General features: G+C 46.4%; 1 protein-coding gene across 1 annotated transcript in view; it reads right to left on the bottom strand.

The window, feature by feature from the left end:
* LOC124471417 (metabotropic glutamate receptor 4-like) overlaps positions 1–21038 on the bottom strand; it is a 124692-nt gene that overhangs the window by 100078 nt on the left and 3576 nt on the right. The window lies entirely within an intron of this gene.

Raw genomic sequence — 21038 nt, 5'->3', positions numbered from 1 at the left:
GGAGTATTTGTTTCGCAACGTGGGTGTAAAAGCATGGCGAGGTATGTACATACATGCTGCACTGAGGTAAAAGCACAGACTGCCTGTCGCAGGAACTGAAAATGCCAAATTGCGCTTTTCCGTGTCATGCATATGCATTCACGGGAGGGATCAGGGGAAAGTGGGAGTTTCCCATAAAGAGATGGGAGGGGATACGCAAAGTGCGCCTAATTACGTATTCCGCGGTGTGTACAAAAAACTATATTTTGCGGTGAAAATTCTGAGCCTTTTACGTAAAAACAGGTGTAAACCAGGATGCGGGTTCCCTCGTAAATGCCTCCTGGTGAAATGGCAGCAGTATGCCAAGCAAGATGAAGACATATGCCAAGGAGATGAGCTGAAAGGATTTGTGCCACAAGGATCACACTTTTTCAGTTGAGTGAACACAAAATCATTACGCGTTACAGATTAAGCAGCCATGCAATATTACAGTTACTGGAATTTGTAATTTCGATCCAGATGGCATTTTTGTGTGTAGGTGTGGAATTTCGGCCTTATATTTAAATTCGCTGTTACCTGAACAAGCACATAAATTTTGTTATCACAAAATCTTTGTTTTCGCTGTTTTGACTTTGGTGGCTGATCCATGATAGAAAGAGAGAAGGAGGCCCATTCAAATGCACGTTTAAATGTTCGCAATGTACGGTATAGTGGGTGGAGAAAGGCGCTGATTACCCGATGAACTGCAGGTTTGGTAAATACGACGTAAACGGAAGTATCACAGCGTGCGCAATCTGCGGGTCGGCCATGGTGCTGATAACGCAAAGTTTGCAATTTGCTCTGATCATGACCATATATATGCCTTGAAAGGTTCCTGAGATTAACACAATTGATACTGCAAGACTTTGTATTCATTCGACATTGAAAGGACGAGTTCTGAAAACCTCCCAGTCTGACTGTCTTCAGTTGAAAACAGACTGTTCTCTGTGGAAACTGTTAACATGCCTGTTTCAGTTTGGCAGCAGTCGATGAAGCAGTCAGTCCTTTTGAGTCATTTTCTCTTTTCACCAGTCATCCTCCCTTTTCTATTCTCTCTCTCTTCCTCTGTCGTGCTCTCTCTCCCTCTCTCTCTCCCCCTTTATGTCACACTCTCTGTCTCTTTCCCTCCTTCTGCTACAGAGCTCTCCAATCTGCCAGTGCCCCTTGGACACGCTGAGGAGAATCTGTGAAACGCTAATAACCATATTACTACTGAGGGAGAGACACACTTTGATTCCAGGAGAAGGTAAGAGTGAGCTGGTCCTCAGGGGATATAGCAAAGTCTGTGTAATACCTACAGAGACTTGCCAGATTATGAAGACTCCCTTCCCCTCCACCACTTAGTGGAGGCAGAGAGGGTGTCTGAGGATGTCTACTTCCTGCAGATTCAGGGTTGGATGTGAGGGTGCCAGGTGAGACCCCCAGCCAGGACACCACATTATCTCAGAGCCTAAACATGGACAGAGAGATGTGTTGATATCTTCTGTCTAAATGTTTATCCTCTGAGATAATCAGGTGGTCTTCCTGACTGTGACCCAGAGACGCTATGAGCATGACATAGCTGGTTAATCCATGTTTTAGATTACGTTAGCATGTGAACCACAAGAACTGAACACAAGTATATGTAAACACATACAATATTTTCTTTATATAATATATAATAACATATTATACGCTTCTACGAGACACGTATTACGTGAACTCCTACAAACTGTTGAACAAACAGATGCCTTCTATTTGCTAAGCTTGTGAAGAGAGATTATTCATGTTCAAATAAAACAACAATTTGCTTGTTTGAAGACGAGGGAACCCTTCAAAGGCTGAAAGAGCTCCTGCCTCCCAAGTCAGAACACTATCATGCGTTTTTATCCTCAAGAAAACCATCACGACTCTTTCAATGAGCTCTAATACTACAATCTAATCTATGACGACAGCACCATTCAAATCTACTGTTCCCACAGTATCCCACAGTCCAGGATGTTTACCAAACTTTGGTAATTGTGCTCTCTAGAAGCGTCTGTACCCAAAGCACAGTCTGTTACCTCACCTGCACCTGCCTCACCTACCTCACCTGCCGCAACTGCCGCACCTGTCTCACCTGCACCTGCCGCACCTGCACCTGCCTCACCTGCCGCACCTGCCTCATCTGCACCTGCCTCACCTGCCTCACCTGCCTCACCTGCCTCACCTGCACCTGCCGCACCTGCCTCACCTGCCTCATCTGCACCTGCCGCACCTGCCTCATCTGCACCTGCCTCACCTGACTCACCTGACTCACCAGGCCACAGGTAAGCCCCCACAGCTGTTTTCTGACTGCCCGACTAAAAATGTCATTCCCATGACAAGTCATACCTTGTTTATGGTGTGTACATTTCCACAGTATCCCTTTGTTTATGGTGTGTACATTTCCACAGTATCCCTTCCCTGTGTAGGAGGGTTAGTGCTGAGGGTTAGGGCACGATGATGCTGTGGGGGGGGTCAGACAGCTGATGTGTTTTCATCATGCCTTCCCAATGTTTCTACATGGTTTGGTGCATCGTCTCAGCGCAGCCCGCAGAGGCATCAGACACGCATCTTAAACATCCTGCTGGGGATGGAATGCGCATTATTTACTGTACATAATCAACTCAATATGGAGAGATTTATAGTACATATCGTATTTACATCATATACGCCGACGCACTGAGTGAGGTGTTCCCCCCCCCCCCCCACACACACATACACACACCAACCCTTATCTGGTGTAATCAGTTATCAGCTCTCAGGTCGCATCCCCATTCTTATCTGGTGTAATCAGTTATCAGCTCTCAGGTCGCATCCCCATTCTTATCTGGTGTAATCAGTTATCAGCTCTCAGGTCGCATCCCCTTGCCTCCATTCTTATCTGGTGTATGGTGACATGAGCTCCCTGCTGTTGAGGAAAACTATCCCAGGACCAGCTAATATATGAAACCACTGGGACACAGATTCCACCTTTATCAGACTTGAAAAGATCATGTTGTTTAAGTCTATTTCATCCTAATTCGTAGCGTTTTTTTCATCCCCAGCAGCTTCTTACAGCAGGTCTCCTGTCTGGTCTGTAGCTGAAACCTCTTCATCCCCTGCCCAGTAACAGACTCTGATGGGCCAATCTTCTGGGCTCGGCCAGGCCCAGGGGACCAGGCTGGAGGCCTGGGGGGTTTCTGAAAGAGGAGGGTCGTTCACTGGTGTCCACAAGAGCCGAGAGTCATTGTGAGCACATTGTAAGTGACAAGGTCCTTTGAATACACCCAACCATCTCGTTGCGAAGGAGAAGTCATTTCTCACAGTTGATTCACTGCAGGGCCATTTTAACAGCTGACAGCAGGGGGGAACAGGGATTCTAAACCACATCAGACCCTGACACACACACTCTCTCTCACGCGTGCACACACACACACACACATCCACTCACACATCCTGACAGAAGCTGGCAAACCTATCAAACCCTGTATCTGAAGCAACAGTATAATAGATATTCAGAGCTGCTCCAAAACAGGGCAGGTTTCTGTAATATATTCATGGATCTGAGCTTGAACGATCCATGTAGGAGCCACATAATGACTGCAGTCCTGTAGCGAGGCTGCAGATAGCGTTACCACACACCCTGTTGGAGTCAGCAACCATGCTTCTCTCAAACCCTCGTGGGATTATAGAACTGAGATACACTGCTGATCATCTGCAATTAGAAAAATGAATCCTTTTTCATCTGATATAAGCTCTGATGTGGTAAACATGTTCATGACCAAGTTACATCCCCTGGGTTACTTTAGTTCTGCTCTGGAATCATAAGCATGAACCCAGATTCCCACTAACAAAGTTGTATATCTGATAGTTTGAGGAGAATATCACCGTAGAATCCCTGTTCCTCAGAGACTCAGAGATTCCATCATTTCAATGGTTATGAATTGTCCTTGGTGATTTGGCCTGGCCTTGTCACCTGATTCTTCCAACAATTGTCCATAGAGACCTGAACAACTCCCATTTCAATCAGACTCCAGGGTCACCACGGGTCATTGCTACTCTGAATTCTAATATCCGACGGACAATGTGATTCAGAGTACAAAAAGAATAAAATGTGTTCAAAAATTAATTGTGTTCTGTCCCAGCTGAATTCTTCAGATTCGGAATGTTATTCACTGCATGCATTATCTGAGTATGTAATGATATTCAGAGATAAATAATATTAAGATAAAATGCCTTGAATCTCATACCCTCTTCATCTGGGTCACAGTATTGTTTCAGAAGCAGAACTCTGCAGAAACAAGACACACACAGAACCACGTCCTTATGGACGAGCACAGATGTGTGTACTTATACACCACATGAAATATATCTTTATAAACGGTCAATATTCTGAGTGCAATAATAGATAGATGCATTTCAGAGAGAATGTCGGGCAGCTCCAAGGGAGATTCAGAAACAGAAAACCACCTTTTCCCAGAGTCACAAGAAAACGTGTTTTATGATCGAGAATGTCGTGGCGGGCTGATTATTGTGTGGCAGGGTATTAAGGATAGATGGAGTGACCTTTAACCTATGTTAGGAGAAGGCCTGTTTGAGCAGGATGGAATGTAACTGCAGACATTATGTCTGCCTTGGAAGGCAGGAGGGGGGCTGAGAGTGTGAGGCTGGGCTGTTTAATACAGGGGGGATTTCTTCTGTGTGTGTATCTTGTTATGAAGAACATTGCTGAAAGTTTTGTTTGGACCAAGAAGAGACAAGGGAGCAGGGGTTGCTATGGTTGCTGAGAGTTTCCAGCTGTTCTCAGTAGAAACTAAGGAGCTACTAACTCCCAAGGGTGGAAGCAGGATGAGAGCATGTCAGAGTGACTTCAAGTGAGGAGGGGGCTGAGTAAAGAAAGGAAGGTCTGAGTGAGAACAACATGGTTGGGGTCGAGGAGAGTGGAGATTTTGGTAACATGCTACTTCAGGACACTGTGTTAGAGGTGAACGGTAGCCCCTAAGCCAAGGCTGAGGCTGCGTGCGCAGTAACGGATGGGTGACTTCATCTTCCAGAAGCTTCTAGAAGGTTCCGTATTGCACAATCTTATATCTTGGTCTTGGGACAGGGGGTGTTTTGGGTTATTGGGGTTTTTTTTTGTTCCGTACCAGTGTGTTGCCTGTACTTGCCTATCAGCCGGAATAAAGACCATCAAGCCACTTCTCTTGACTTGAGAACAAGACTTGACCGACTTTTTTGATCCACTCCTACCTAAAGAACTTCTGAGCTTTCCACTTCAAGAACACACGCCCTCTCTAACTGCCACTCAGAACACTTCTGATTCTAGTTATGTACATGGCAGAGACAACACCACCTCAGACGTCACATGATCAACGACACCAAGAAACTCTCCGGCTACAGATCAGCTGGATGTGTTTAAACAAACTTCTATCGAACGCTCCAGTGGATATGGATTATGAATAAATATCTTTATAGGGATGGGTTTTCTGCATTATTTATGTATGTATACAGTCACCCTACAGAGTCATGTATTGATCTCACTGGCTCGGATAGTCACTGCTGGTTCTGAACAGCCTGTTTATCTGAGCTGTGGTAGACGTCCTGTGTAGGAGAGACTTTGTGTAGGAGAAAGACTTCCTGTGTCCTGAAAGCATCTTTCTGCTCAGTGTCCTTAAGGCTAGCTGCTAGCAGACCATCAGTGTGTCCTTAAGGCTAGCTGCTAGCAGACCCTCAGTGTCCTTAAGGCTAGCTGCTAGCAGACCATCAGTGTGTCCTTAAGGCTAGCTGCTAGCAGACCATCAGTGTGTCCTTAAGGCTAGCTGCTAGCAGACCATCAGTGTCCTTAAGGCTAGCTGCTAGCAGACCCTCAGTGTCCTTAAGGCTAGCTGCTAGCAGACCATCAGTGTCCTTAAGGCTAGCTGCTAGCAGACCATCAGTGTGTCCTTAAGGCTAGCTGCTAGCAGACCATCAGTGTCCTTAAGGCTAGCTGCTAGCAGACCCTCAGTGTCCTTAAGGCTAGCTGCTAGCAGACCATCAGTGTCCTTAAGGCTAGCTGCTAGCAGACCATCAGTGTCCTTAAGGCTAGCTGCTAGCAGACCATCAGTGTGTCCTTAAGGCTAGCTGCTAGCAGACTCATTTCACTTCAGAATAGCTACATGTGTTTTCCTTTGACGTCATTTCAGTATATCCTCTCTTCTACTTTCTATTAAAACAATGAATGGCCTCATAGCTGTTCCCTCTTCAAGTCTGTGATCTGGTCCGTGATGTTGTCCAAACAGTCTGTGATCTGGTCTGTGATCTGGTCCAAACAGTCTGTGATCTGGTCGAAACAGTCTGTAATTTGGTCCAAACAGTCTGTGATCTGGTCTGTGATTTGGTCTGTGATCTGGTCCAAACAGTCTGTGATCTGGTCGAAACAGTCTGTGATCTGGTCGAAACAGGCTGTGATCTGGCTAGTAGTACAGCAACATCATGTGGAATTCACATGAAGCAAATCTGTATTTTTGGCATGTTCTTCACCCCCACATCTCCCCATGTCCCTCCCTCCCTCTCTTTCTGTCTCTCTCTCTCTTGCTCTCTCTCATTCTGTCTCTTTTTTTCTCCCTGTCTCTCCCTGCTTTTCTTTCTCTCTCTTTCTCTCTCTCTCTCTTTCTCTCTCTTTCTCTCTCTTTCTCTCTTTCTCTCTCTTTCTCTCTCTCTCTCTTTCTCTCTCTCCCCCTTGACCTCTCTCCTTTCCCCTCTTCCCTCTAAGTGGTGTTGTGCTCTGGGGCAGTGTGTGGGGCAGTGTGTGGGGCAGAGTGTGGGGCAGAGTGCTGGGTAGAGTGTGGGGCAGTGCGGGGCTCAGAGCAGATCCACAGCAGTTCTCTAATTTACACCAGGTTGGTGCTCTACAGCAGATCCATGGGAAGGTGCAGGTGAGGCACAGCCCAGAGGAGACTCAATGGATTTAGGACAGCGGCTCAGGACTTCAAGCTGGTAGCTACAGTACAGCATAGGATCTGGAGACCCCCACACCAGCTGCAAGGCTGAACTTTCAGTTTGTTTGTTCGTATTACGTAAAAGGGTGGTTGAGTTGACTTGGAACTGTCAGTTGGCTATGAAAATTTATATTCCAATCTGGAGACATCAATTCCAAATGTAAGACAGATGTTTGTTTTATTTATGTATATATTTTTTTACATGATGGTGTTGTTCAGTTAGAACATTGGTTATGAAGTCGATGTTGCATCTGAGTATTTGTTTATCAAACTGTTAACTGGCCATGGGTGTGTGTTCCAGCGGGCTAGCAGTGGCCATACACCTTAGCAGACAGGTGGTTGCCTGAGCAGACAAGTGGGTTCCTGGGCTGCAGGCTGGTTGACCAGGCCGACTGAGAGAGACTGAGAAACCGATCCCCTACACTATCCCGGTCCATTTCCTGTCTGTCCCCGCGGCTCTAAAGCACGCAGAGCCGAGCAGAACAGCGAATACAGTGACAGATAAGATTTATTTTAAATCGGAGAAATGTGTTGAACTTGGGGAAGAAGGGAAAAAAAACACATAATATTATGCATCAGCTGACGCTCTCTTCGTTCGTTTGAGATCCAAGTCGAACACCCTGAGGAACATCTGGCATCATTTATCTCTTGAAATATCATCGTCCCGACAACCACACCGAGAGAACCGCTCCAATTTGGTGGCGACGTGTGAACGTTTTTTACATAAAAACATAGTGTACGCTACATAGACTACAACTCTCAATATGATACATGGATATAATATACATGCCTTAATAGTCTGTTCTGGAGATGGCTCTTCAGGAAAAGAGGTACGAGGCGATAGGAGAAATAGAGGCACAAGCCCTGCATAAATTGTGTTTACTGCCATAGAATTGCGTTGTGTGCAGACTAATGGAGGGTAGGACCACTGCGATGTAGCCAGTAGAAGATGAATGGGCTGAAATGGACTAGCCCAGATACCAGAGCAAAGAATGAGACCTGTTAGCCTAGCTGCATTAAGAGGAGAGCAGGAAATGGAAAGGAGCTTACTGTAAGTGACCCTCTAGCACGCTGTGCAAACAACTCCCAGATGTAGGCTTGTAGAAAGACACGATAACTTGGGGTAGAGGAATTAAAAACCTCTAGATTCAGAAAATTGCAGAAAAAAAATAAAAATTGAAACAAAAAACGTGATCAAATGTAAACTATTTAATTTGTGTCATTTTAGGTAGGCTACTTTACTGCGAAACATGCGTGAATTATGCATTCCTCTCTACAAAAATACATTTCCAGTTTCCAGTCCACAAATCCAACTTTTTATCAGTACTCTCAACCTGCTCCTACTAACCTTTACCTTGACAGAAGCTAAACTGAAGGAGCTCTTTCACATTCTGAGCGGCCATCTTTCCTAACCCCCTCACTCTACCCGTTGTCACTGTGACATCACGCACCTGTGGGCTTAGCTCAAAACCCGTCTGTTCCATAAAATATTAATGTTCATGGTGTTTGGATTGGTGTTCCAGGGCTCAATGTGTCTCTGAGACCTGATGTTCTGGTGAGCAGCCCTGGCTTGTTGCTCCCCCAGCAGCACGAGACAGCTCCCATGTCCGTGTTTGATGTTGCACTTAAGATATCATCGTTGATCAAGCTGCTACACCGCTCTCACATGCCAAAGAGGGTCTCTCAAAGCCACGACGCAGAAGGAAAAACCCATGTATCTGTTACTCAAACACCATCAATTCCACTTTTGCAGCAGCATTGATCATACATGCATGTTCCTTCGTTCAACCCTCACAACCTGTGAGTGAATGTGTGAGACTGGCTGGGTGGATGGAACATGCTATGATGATACAAGCTCTGCAGAACCTTCTAGAAAGCGGCCAGGCCATCAGTACAGCCGACTACATCCTCTCAGAATCATTGATTTCCTGCAGACCAGACAGACCAGACAGACCAGACATGGCTGCCTGTCAGGGTGAGGGGATTTATAGCTTCTCAAACACGCTGGTGGGGGCGTGGCTCCAGGACTGAGGACCAGGACTGAGGACCAGGACTGAGGAACAGGACTGAGGAACAGGACTGAGGACCAGGACTGAAGACCAGGACTGAGGAACAGGACTGGGGACCAGGACTGAGGACCAGGACTGAGGACCAGGACTGAGGACCAGGACTGAAGACCAGGACTGAGGAACAGGACTGAGGAAAAGGACTGAGGACCAGGACTGAAGACCAGGACTGAGGACCAGGACTGAGGAACAGGACTGAGGAACAGGACTGGGGACCAGGACTGAGGACCAGGACTAGGGACCAGGACTGAGGACCAGGATTGAGGACCAGGACTGAGGACCAGGACTGAAGACCAGGACTGAGGACCAGGACTGAGGAACAGGACTGGGGACCAGGACTGAGGACCAGGACTAGGGACCAGGACTGAGGACCAGGATTGAGGACCAGGACTGAACACCAGGACTAGGGACCAGGACTGAGGACCAGGACTGAGGACCAGGACTGAGGACCAGGACTGAAGACCAGGACTGAGGAACAGGACCATGACTGGAGACCAGGACTGAGGAACAGGACTGAAGACCAGGACTGAGGACCATAACTGGAGACCAGGACTGAAGACCAGGACTGGAGACCAGGACTGGAGACCAGAACTGGGGACAAGGAGACCAACAGAAGCAGAACTGAGAGCCCCAACATCAGACTTTGGGGCATGGACGGGGGGGGGGGGGGGGGGGGCATAGCAAACAAACAAACCCAAACTCAAAGCAGAGGGGACTTAGTTTAATTCAGATGTCTAAAACCCTTCAGATACCATCCTTGAAGAAATACAACCAACTTTCCTCTGAGTGTCCACCCCATCACCAGGATTGAAAAGAAGATAATTGCCATGTGATCCTTAAAGGACAAGCATGCTGATACAATCAGAAGAGAGGCTATCCTCACAAAGACAGAGAACAATTTCTTCTTCTGGTGAGAATACATGTTCCCTATTTTATCCTCCCACTCCGAATGATGGAATCGACAATTTCACAGAAAGCTAAGCTTGACTCCTAATGAGGGCTTCAATTTTCCGCTGGTAGAGAAAGTAACAACTCATTTCCCTCACGACAATCATCTCCTCCAGAAAGAAGAACATGACAAAGGGCCTTTTTTAAGACAAGCAAAGTCATCTTAGGCATGTAGACACACAAATATGCAAAGCTATCGCCCTCGTTATTACTCATCCCAATGCTGAGACCTGTCTGCATTTTCGAACACCCATCTAATGAGGTTTGAGCGATATTATTATTATTAGTTTATGGATGTGAACATGTTTAGACTGCTAAATGTAAATGTAAGACTGTAGTTACCAACAGGAAATAATTGTGCCGCATGACCTTGGGATAGGTATAGCTTGGTGGTTTGAGCATTTGCCTGTAAATCAAGTAGTCCAAGGTTCAAATCCCTCCGTTTGTCACTTCGGATTAAAGTGTCTGCTAAGTGAATATATTATCAATAATACGTTCTCACCTCTTATCAGGCATCACCAACAAAGACAGTCTGGAGTCTACTGACACTGAGGGCCTTATTTACGTACATTCTCAAACATAGCGTTATTAGCGCCATGGCCAACCCACAATTTGCGCACACTGTGATACTTCAGTTTACGTCCTATTTACGAAACATGCAGGTCATCGGATAATCAGCGCCTTTCTCCGCCCACTAAACCGTACATTGTGAGCATTTAAAGTAAAAGCTCATTTGAATGGGCATCCTTCTCTCTTTCTATCATGGATCAGCCACCAAAGTTGAAACAGAAATGATCCTGATGCCAATATAATGTTGCGAGGAGTTTAACAACTGCTGGAATGGAATGTGAATGCCGAGTCGGAGATTCGATGCAATCTTTGATTTCTTCCAGTAACTGTAATATTGCATGGCTGCTTAATCTGTAACGCGCATGGGCGTATCTAGCCCTATTTTGGGGGGGCTGGAGCCCCCCCCCCAAAGGTTTTGTTAGCCCCCCCCCCCCAAAAAAAATATATTTAAAAATGAAACCTATTTTTTTTCTTTCTTTCATATTTTAAATCAAAATGTGTTAATTTCTCTTTATAAAACCCACTAGAGGACACTATTTAAAAGGATATTTTCTAAAAATTTCTTCTGGGGGAACATGCCCCCAGACCCCCCTATAGTTTTGCTGGGTCACAGGAAAAATAATGGGTTTTATCTAGGGGCTTAGGCACCACTTGCCCTCCTGTGGGTGTGTGTGTGTGGGTTTGTGTGTATGTGTGAGCCCATCCTGTGTGTGTGTGTGGGTTTGTGTGTATGTGTGAGCCCATCCTGTTATCTCTTCACCCTGGCTGGCAGGACCACAGTCATGAGACCCGTCCACGACATGAATAAACGGTCTAACCTCTTGTCTCCAGAGACAAGATGGCTGACAGCCGTATGGTTCCAGCCTCCTTCCCTGCCAGCCTCCTGCAGCCTCCATCCCTGCCAGCCTCCTGCAGCCTCCGTCCCTGCCAGCCTCCTGCAGCCTCCGTCCCTGCCAGCCTCCTGCAGCCTCCATCCCTGCCAGCCTCCGTCCCTGCCAGCCTCCTGCAGCCTCCGTCCCTGCCAGCCTCCTGCAGCCTCCGTCCCTGCCAGCTTCATGCAGCCTCCATCCCACCCCTGAGTCTCAGCAGATCTCTTGATGGACTACACTGTCTCCAGCTCAACGATCCGGTAATTGGGAGATAATTAAGCGGAGCTGGTTCATGCGGGGGACTCAGAGACCTAGCGCGTCTCTAGCAACTCGTCATATCACGCGTCAGGGCACACCTCCCTAATAGGGCGGGTATATAGCAGGGATCCCAGCTCCTGCATTGCTGGTGAGACACAGACGCTCTCGTCCTCCTGCTGCCTCTACCCTCCCAGCCTCCACCCTTTGTCTGGTTCTTCTTTTTTCTTCTTTTGCAGGTGGAATCAGATGGAGTCAGATGGCTGAGCGGTGAGGGAGTTGGACTAGTAATCAGAAGGTTACCAGATCCTTGGGCAAGGCACTTCACCCTACTTGCCTCGGGGGGAATGTCCCTGTAACTTACTGTAAGTCGCTCTGATAAGAGCTTCTGCTAAATGACTAAATGTAAATGCTGTAGCTGCTCTCTGCCCGGGTGTCGAGACGTGTCTCAAGTGAAATTAGGACTTAGTACGGGTGTAACGATACACTCAGCTCACGATTTGATATGTATCACATTACTGGGTGTACAATACAATACGTATCACAATATTTTGAACATTTTAAATGAAACTGAAATTCAATTAACAGATTTATTTCCAAAACATTAAACATTTTCAATAATTGTCTTTGTTGTACATACAATTTAGTTATTTCGTTTTAATTTTTTGTGAATGTAATGAATGCACGCATGACACAGGTGCAGAGTAGGTTGCACGCTGGTAGCTCAACCAATAGGATCCAATGGATGTCATATTGTAAAAATATTGCCATAACTCTACGATACATATTGTAAACATTTAGTATTGCGATATAATGTTACACCCCTAGTACTTAGGTTTGAACGTTCGAAACAGACCTGAAGATCAATGGTGTACTTTTAGGTGACCAACTGAAAGGGCTCTGAAATTACTCTTCATCTTTGAAAACAACAAATAAAGACAGGAAAATTGTGAATAAAAGTATGTTTTGAGAGAGGTAGCTTGCTCACGTTCTAAGCTTTCAGTTGCCATGGAGATAGCAACTGCCGGACTTGTCAGGGTTTGATTTGCCCGGTGACCTATAATGATTGGTCCATGGAAGGGGTGTGTGAGAGCAGAGGCCCATTTGAAGTTGTGAAGGTGGGGAAAGAGGAGGAAGGAGAGGGGGGAGGAGAGGAGGAGGAGTGGGGGAGGAGGAGAGGGGGAGGAGAGGAGGAGTGGGGGAGGAGGAGAGGGGGAGGAGGAAAGGGGGGAGGGGGAGGAGATGGGGGGAGGGGGAGGAGAGGGGAGAGAGGAGAACAGGGGGGAGGAAGGAACAGCAGTCCACACAGCAGTAGTTGCCCAGACAGCAATCTAGCTCCTTGATGGCTCCTCTCAAGATATAACTTTAATTAGTGTTGAGCCCACAGTGGTATCCTAAGCACCGAGTCAACAGAACTGGTTTGGAATCCAGTCAGGGTCATCTCCTTTCCTCTGGAGAGGACCCTGCCCGCACACGTTTGTTTTTGATGAATGTTTAGACTGATGAGTAAACAGCATGTTGGACATGTGGGGCTCCTGGCAATCAGGAAGCAGATCTGGGTCTGGAACACAGAATCAACAAACTGGGTCTGGAATCCAGGCCGCCCACACATCACCCCAGTCTGCCACCACATCCAGACGTCATCTTTTTGCATCCTGGCAACAGATCTCGGTGGCGATCGTCTGACTTTCAAGTCTCATCAGGAAAGCCTGGTTTCAAAACAACCCCGGCTTTCCAAAGCCAGCTCCAAAACACACCATCTGACACACTTACACTTAAGCCATTGAGACATTCAGTCCAGTGGATGAGCTTTTGTGATTTTAATAGGAAGTGAGTGGCAGGATTGGAACTTAGGATGAAGCTGCTTCAAGGGCAATGTTGCATCTTCTTCACTGATTCCTACCATTAGTCATGTGCTCGTCGGAGCATGTGGACCCTGACATACAGAGTCACATGGAGACACTCCCCAGGGCCCCAGAGCCCTCCAGGTTCCACACCAGGTCCTCGGGCATTCAGACCAAAGTCCAGGCTCCTTCCAGAGTCAGGCTGGCTCTCTAATGAAAGGTGTTCATCACTCTGCTGTTGGGGGGGGGGGGGGGGGTGACCACCCCACGTCAGGGGTCCCTGTGCTGTCAGGGAACATCTGCAGCACTGCCCTTTGACAGAAAGCAAACGTCCCAAACCTGGAGAGGGCGGTGGAAGAGCAGGGGGTGCGTGGGTCTGGATGCTGTGTTTGGAAGGAACGAGCGGACGAAGTGTGTCTCCGTGGGTCGTTTGCGTTTTGTGGTTGAAGTCGTTGTCCGTGTTTACTGTGGATGAAGTAGTGTTGCTGTGAGCGTCACCCAGCAGGCTCACCCACACAGGGGCTGTTCCTCCAGACCACGGACACCCTGAAGGTCAGGGTGGAGAAGATGACTGGCTGCCAACCTTCTCCTCCCCAGGCAGCGCTGTTAAATCTCCTCTTTCTTATTCGCTCTCCATTTCTCTATCTTTCTCTCTCCATAAATATCTGTATCTCCATCTCTTTCTTTTCACCACTCTCTCCATCTATCTCTCTCCCTATATAAATGTTTTCATAATCCACCTCTTTCATAATATCTTTCTCCACCTCGCTCTCCTTAAATGTATATTTTTCTCCACATTTGGTCATTTAGCAGAGGCTCTTATCCACAGCGACTTACAGTAAGTGCAGGGACATTCCCCCTATATATATATATTTTTTTTAGTCATTTAGCAGACGCTCTTATCCAGAGCGACTAACAGTAAGTACAGGGACATTCCCCCCGAGGTAAGTAGGGTGAAGTGCCTTGCCCAAGGACACAACATCATTTGGCGGGGCGGGGAATCGATCCGGCAACCTTCGGATTACTAGCCCGACTCCCTCACCGCTCAGCCATCTGACTCCATGTATCTTTCCATCTCTTTTCACCTCTCTCTGTCTCTCAATATACAGTATATCTCTCTTCATCTCTGTCTCTCCCTATATACAGTATATCTATCTCCAACTCTCTCCACCTCTTTCTCTCTCTCCCACTCCCTCTCCGGGCTTTGCCCCAGTTCGTCTGCATGGCTGGCTCCTGATCTGGCCCCGGCGTCTGGGGGTAACGATGGTAATGCCTGCTGACATCCTGAGCAGTGCTGATTGCTCAGAGGGCTTTGTGGGCGGCCGGGTGGGAAGGTGGGCAGAAGGGGTGGGGGGGGGGGGGCAGGGTTTGGGACACTGTTTTACAAGGACCATAACAGGCTTTTAAAAGCCCAGAAAGAGTCTGTCTGATTGCAGGCACTTGCTGGAAAAATGGCTGACGGGGCAAATGGACAGGCAAACGGGGGGGGGGGGGGGGGGGGGCAGGGGGCAGAGCGCTAGTTCCTGGAAAGCCGCTGACTTAATCACATAGTCCAGAGTCCTGCGATCCCCGCCGATCGAGACACTGGGCGTCCCGATGGCACCAACATGTCCACTGTGTAATTACAACCGTTTGGACCAAATCAATAATTCACCAGAAGGCTGCCTCTAAAATAACACCCAGCTCCAATGGAACTGCTCTCCTGTGAGCTTTAGAACTGAGGCACGTTCTGATCCTCCATCTCCGCCTGCTCCGCCACCCCGCCCTCTGTCTGTAACATCTCTGAAGACAAGCTCAGCTCTGGTCCATCCAGCCGACAGCACACCAGCTGGCACTGGGTCACGTTCCCTCACAGCCTCCAGCAACACTGAATTCAATCGAAACGAAACAACATGAAAGTTGTTTTTTCATTCTCGTCGCGGGTCATTCCCCAACCTCTCTGTTCTATCTCCTCCATCTACTGGCGACTGTCAGAACTAGAGCCGATCTGGAGACCGAGGACAAGGCCGGGTTCTCGATCGGGGAGGCCAGGAGGGGGTGGTGGAGAAGGATATCACAGCGGTGGTGGGGAGCGCATCAGACAACACTGCTCTAGGCCAACACAAGTCAACACAGTCTAATGTGCGCCCCTGGTAACGCACTACGGTAAATAGATGGTGAAAATGCTCTTTTTATGACCAAGATGGAGCTTTTCATTAATCCTGGAGATGAACCTGCCTCTGCAGAACAACACGAGCATGCCTCGCGGGGAGGACACCCACGGAGAGGGAGAGAGATCTGACGAGAGCTTTCAAACAGCACTCTATCTCCATCACGTATCCACCCCCTAATATGCTTGTGTGTGTGTACGTGCGTGCGTGCGTTTTAACGTGGGAGCGTTCGTGTATGTTTGGGTGGAAGCATGTATTTGTGCATGCACGCCTGTGTGTTTGTGTGTGTATGCGTTTGTGTCTGTGTGTGTGTGTGTGTGCTTGTTGCAGTGTGGGAGGCTGTGGTTGAAACAGATATTATCACCCCTCTAATCATATCTGGCTTTCATCTGCATGAACGGGTGGTTCTTCCAATTAATATTATGTAACATGTTATATTATGACACCCACATTAATTTTAAGGGATAAAAAATACAGCATTGTTGTGTGTTGCCTTCGTTTTGGGTCATATCCACACTGAGACAATTTACGTTCTATTATTAGATGGGCCAATTAGAAAAAAGGAAGCTTGATACTAGTAATATCAGGGTTTCCCGCAGAAAATGTCTTAGTTAAGGTGGTAGGGTGGGGTTTGCTGTCAGACCGGGAGGGGGGAGAGAGTGTAGTTTGTGCGATAGACTAATGCGTTTTGCAGAGAAAGGAGACTGGAGTTGGTCATGGTTAGGAATGGAAGGGAGAAAACAGGACAACGGCAGATATCTCTATTTAAAAAAAAGTAGTTAAGGCGGCAGGCGTATGCTGCTTAGGCAGCTGCCTTAACTGAAAAGTGCTGCGGGAAACCCTGAATATTAGTGATCTCAATGAGATTTTGACTTCAGTCTCTCTGCTTAATGCTGTAATGTCTAAATGGACAAACTGTTGAGTGGATATTAGGCTCCGCAGCTGTTGGAAAAAAGGAAGTAAAAAATTTCAAACCAGTTCCATGTTCCCCTTAGATCTCATCCAAGACCGTGTTCATGCTACCAACCAGTGTAGAACAACACCGCTAGAGGCCAATTCACACACACGATAAACCTCTTCAGCTCTCTGTGTCAGCATATGTAGTATTTTGCATCTAGCATCATATTGCATTTCATTAATAAAGAACCCCCTTTGAAACAAGAAGATTCAAACGACGTTGTCACTCTCTGGCAGGAGGATCTTAGCTGGATCGTGATTTTAAAATGTTTTTAAAAATATGCCCCCCAAAACGTAAAAGACAAAGTGCCGGCCCACCTCTACAAATACACGACTGCTGCTTCAGAACTCGAATATCGCAAATAACAATTGTATTAATCTGTGGAGCTGAATGCTCCATGACTTCAAACAAGTGGTATCTCTCTGAGTGGTCTTTGCCGCTCTCTCTCCACTTGGAGGATGAGCAACTGAACAGTGACAGGACGTCAATCACTCAAAGTCATGACAACTTACCTCTAATAAACAACAGCGACAGTACAGTATACAGAGCATCTTCTCTGAGCAGTGTTGCCAACTTAGCGACTTTCTCGCTATATCTGGCGACTTTCTAAACTCTCCTGGCGACTTTTATTGTCAAAAGCGACAAATCTAGCGACTTTGTTGTTGACTTGCTGGTAGGGCTGGGCGATATATCGAATATTAGCGATATCGCAATAATTTTGACGATTATGTAAAATTTAAAATATCGTGAATATCGATTTAATTTTTTGCTGGTCCTTGTGTTGTTTGTGTTTTAAGATCACCATCTGGCTCCTCTGTGTTCACACACACACTAACAAACACCGTTTGTGCACATGCTGACAAAGAGCATGTGCACAAACTGAAAAATTGCATGCACACAGGCACTCTCTTCTGCTCTCTTATTGTCCTGTCACATAAGGACCTCTGCATGAATTGTTCATTGTGAGGCCCATTTTGACAAGTTGCAAGTACCATGTTTGGGCAACTGTAGTATCTAACGTAAGCAACACTTTTACTATAGCTAGCTAGGGAGTACGTGTATCATAGCCAGAAGATCAACGGATCACTACAAACAAAAGGAGTGGAAGAACCCTGGACATATTGTACAACAAAATGTGTTATTGAATGCAGTTGGTTGCCTTGTTTGTTCTGTTTTATTTACCAAACTCCTTTCTTGTCTTAAATTGAGCAGTTGCTGGTGATAATGGTTAGATTCAACTTGCATCAAGTGCTACAAATATAAGTGTTGTTAATGTGGTAAATTGTAAGTGGGCTGATGAATAAAAAAACTTTTAACAAGTCCCATTTACTTCAACAGTCGAAGGTTAAACGTTATGTGGAACAATATAGTCCTCATTAGGCTACTGTTTGGTATGTACAGTATGGTAGCTAGCATAGCCATTTCCAGCTCTGCTTCACAATATTGCGTTATAAATGATAAGTTCATGTAATACATACATGTTAATAAAGTATCAGACATACATGATACAACACACCAGTAACCAATTGACATTGTGTGAATACGGAACCAATACGGAAATTATCCGGGAATTGAGATGGTGCTGCTGTCTGTCCCACTGAAAACCATTCAAACAGGTTGACAGCAGTGGGGGGTTTTACTACAGCGAGTTACCGGAACCACGTGACAAAACATCTTTAGCTTCTATCCTGTTTCACTGGCAGTGAGTGTTCACAATGTTGTATTTCACTCCATTCTACACCAAAAACGTCATATAACGTATACAAAAGGACTGCCTTTTGTATACACGAGTCTGCTGAAGTCTGCTGGAGTCTGCTGAAGATAGGCAGAGTTTCGGTTTTCTTTAACCGAGCCTGTTTCATTCGTTATTTGCCTGAGAAAGCGACTTCCGTTGGCAAGCTTCATTGAAAACCATTCAAACCGGTTGACAGCAGTGGGGTTTTTTGGAACTACAGCGAGTTACATGAACCACGTGATCACGTGTTGGCGAGTTCAAAACGTGTCGCCACTCTTTTTCTATGGCTCTGGTTTCAGTTGTCCTTTTTCTTATGTCTGTCTGTGTTCTTGGCTAAGAAAGGCTAAGAGAGAGTATATATTCCACACACTGAAACGGAAAATAAAGTCCCTAAAAGGATTTCAGCGTCCTGTAATCAGTGCACCGGAACACAACGCAGTAGTGGGCAAAGTGCAGACCACGCCGGCGACACTAGCTATCTCCCGGAAGCTAACTATCTACCCCCATGTACTATGTAGGTAAAAGAAAAAAATGAAAGAAAAAAAAAAAAATAGGCTATACTGTAAGTAAATGTGTCTAGGTTTGTGACGTTGTTACGTTAGTGACTAGTGTATGGCTATCTAGTTAGCTACGGTTAACGGCACTTTTTGCCACAAAAACAAAAAACTTAAAAAACTGTGCAACGGACTTTCGCGGAAGTAATAACAACGCATTTTGGAATGAGGCGCATATATTGACACCGGTCATGTTGGCTATGTAATGCAAAAACTGAGGAAGGAGTAAAAAAATTATATGTGAGATAATAATAATAGTACTCACACACAATCGTGGAATCAACTCCCCACCTTCAAGAAAAGGCTCAAGACGCACTTAGGAATGATTGGCTGGACCTGATGTTAGTTTCCTCCAGGATCACAATGACTCTTATTGAGACATTTGTTGCTCTTATTAGTTAAACTGTTTTTAAATTATTGTACTCGCTGTGAAATATATTATGGTTGCTTGCTTTTCCACACATACACTCTTGCACTTTTGAGGTTATTGCTGTTTAATTGCAACTTGTCTAACTACATGCTGTTATTGCATAAATGCCTAAATGGAAATGTATTGTTTTTCTTTGGGACTTATTTGGTTTCACAATGTATGCTTCATGTTTGGCTACCTGTAATGTTTGGGGCTATCTCCCCCCCTCCCCCCCAGAGGTCTGCAACCCCCACACACACACACACACACCTTTCACTTGTGTTCGCGTCTATGTTGCTTACCTAGTAACGAACGTACGGTCACCAAAAAAATTCACTTGTGCGGCCAATGAATACAACGTTAGCAGGACAGCTTGGCTGCCATTGCCTTCTCAGCGTGAGAAATGCTCGGTGTGGCGTGTGAAGGGGCTGAAATGCGTGTGTCTCACGGTCAATGCGTGAGGCTTGAGAACCCTGGTCCTTGCCAATAGAGGAAGCACACCTACTAAAAATACTGTATTCACGTAAACATTTGATCCAAAACTACGTTAAAAGGGATTAGAACCTGCGAGGTCTAGAATCTGCCGTCAGTATGTTTGTCTGTTTTCTGGTTGTGTGCGTGCTCATGGTGCAGCATGGTGTGGGTCCTGGCTCATTCTGAAGCTGTCAGCCTGCCGTCCGTGGTGAGGATGAAAGGAAGACAATCTAATCAGCGCTAACATAGTTCAATAAGTCATGAAGGTGTAGATGGCGGCAGGCGCGCGGGGACGCAGGCTATTTCATATCAGGAACTGTGTCTCTCACCTCCTCCCTTCACCCCTCACCCTTTTCCTCCTTCTGCAGATGAGGTGAATGCAGATCTACTGTCAGATGATGTGAATGTTGGAAGACTGCTGACATGTCCAAGACCAACAGTAGGTCCCCGGTTAAAGCAGGTGCATTACGCACGTGCAGTTAAAGAGGCTCTGAGTGCATCCTTTACACTCACGTCGTTTTCAGCATGGCTCTGAGAGTAGGCCTTTTTCTTCCAATTACAGACTCATAAAAACAAAATGCCAATAGGTCAACGTGTTCTCGGCCACAAACAGATTATGGCACAGGCATCGTCTATGCACCAGGAAGATGCTCACATCTTGAAGAAAATCAATAGAGTCCACATGACACAGGCTACACACAGTCTGCACGCACACACACACAGACAAATGCACATACACACACAGTTCTCATTTCAGGTTCTGTTTACCACCAGTAGATTAATTCCTCCTCTGACAGTACGCTGGGCTACATTTGAAGGATCCAGTTTGTTTCCTGCAGACTGTGGTGACATGCTGTGTACTGTAAGTTGCCATGAAGAAAGGATCGATGGCTTGTTTCACATGTGAAAGCAGGTGCTTTCGATTTTCTCCCCCTCCCCTTACCAGGGTTAGCTCAGCGTAATGAGATAATGTAAGGCTTTATGGTTTCATGTCAGCGCAATAAAGTCTTCTCATCACATCCGTTGAAGAAAATGGATGCTGGTGTTGGTGTTATTTTACAGGGAGGGGTTGAACAGGAATGGGTGGGTGGGGGGGGGGGGGGTTCCCGTAACCTTGCGTAATATGAATAATCCACTGGCGGGATGTTAAGTGCACTCATTTCACAGTCCATTTCACAGCCGGCAGCTCTCTGAGGAATCTTTGTGTATTCTGACGGAGGAGATATTCA

The sequence above is a fragment of the Hypomesus transpacificus genome, chromosome 9 (assembly GCF_021917145.1).
Source record: "Hypomesus transpacificus isolate Combined female chromosome 9, fHypTra1, whole genome shotgun sequence".
NCBI classification, from domain to species: domain Eukaryota; kingdom Metazoa; phylum Chordata; class Actinopteri; order Osmeriformes; family Osmeridae; genus Hypomesus; species Hypomesus transpacificus.
This window is presented reverse-complemented; position numbering and strand designations above follow the sequence as displayed.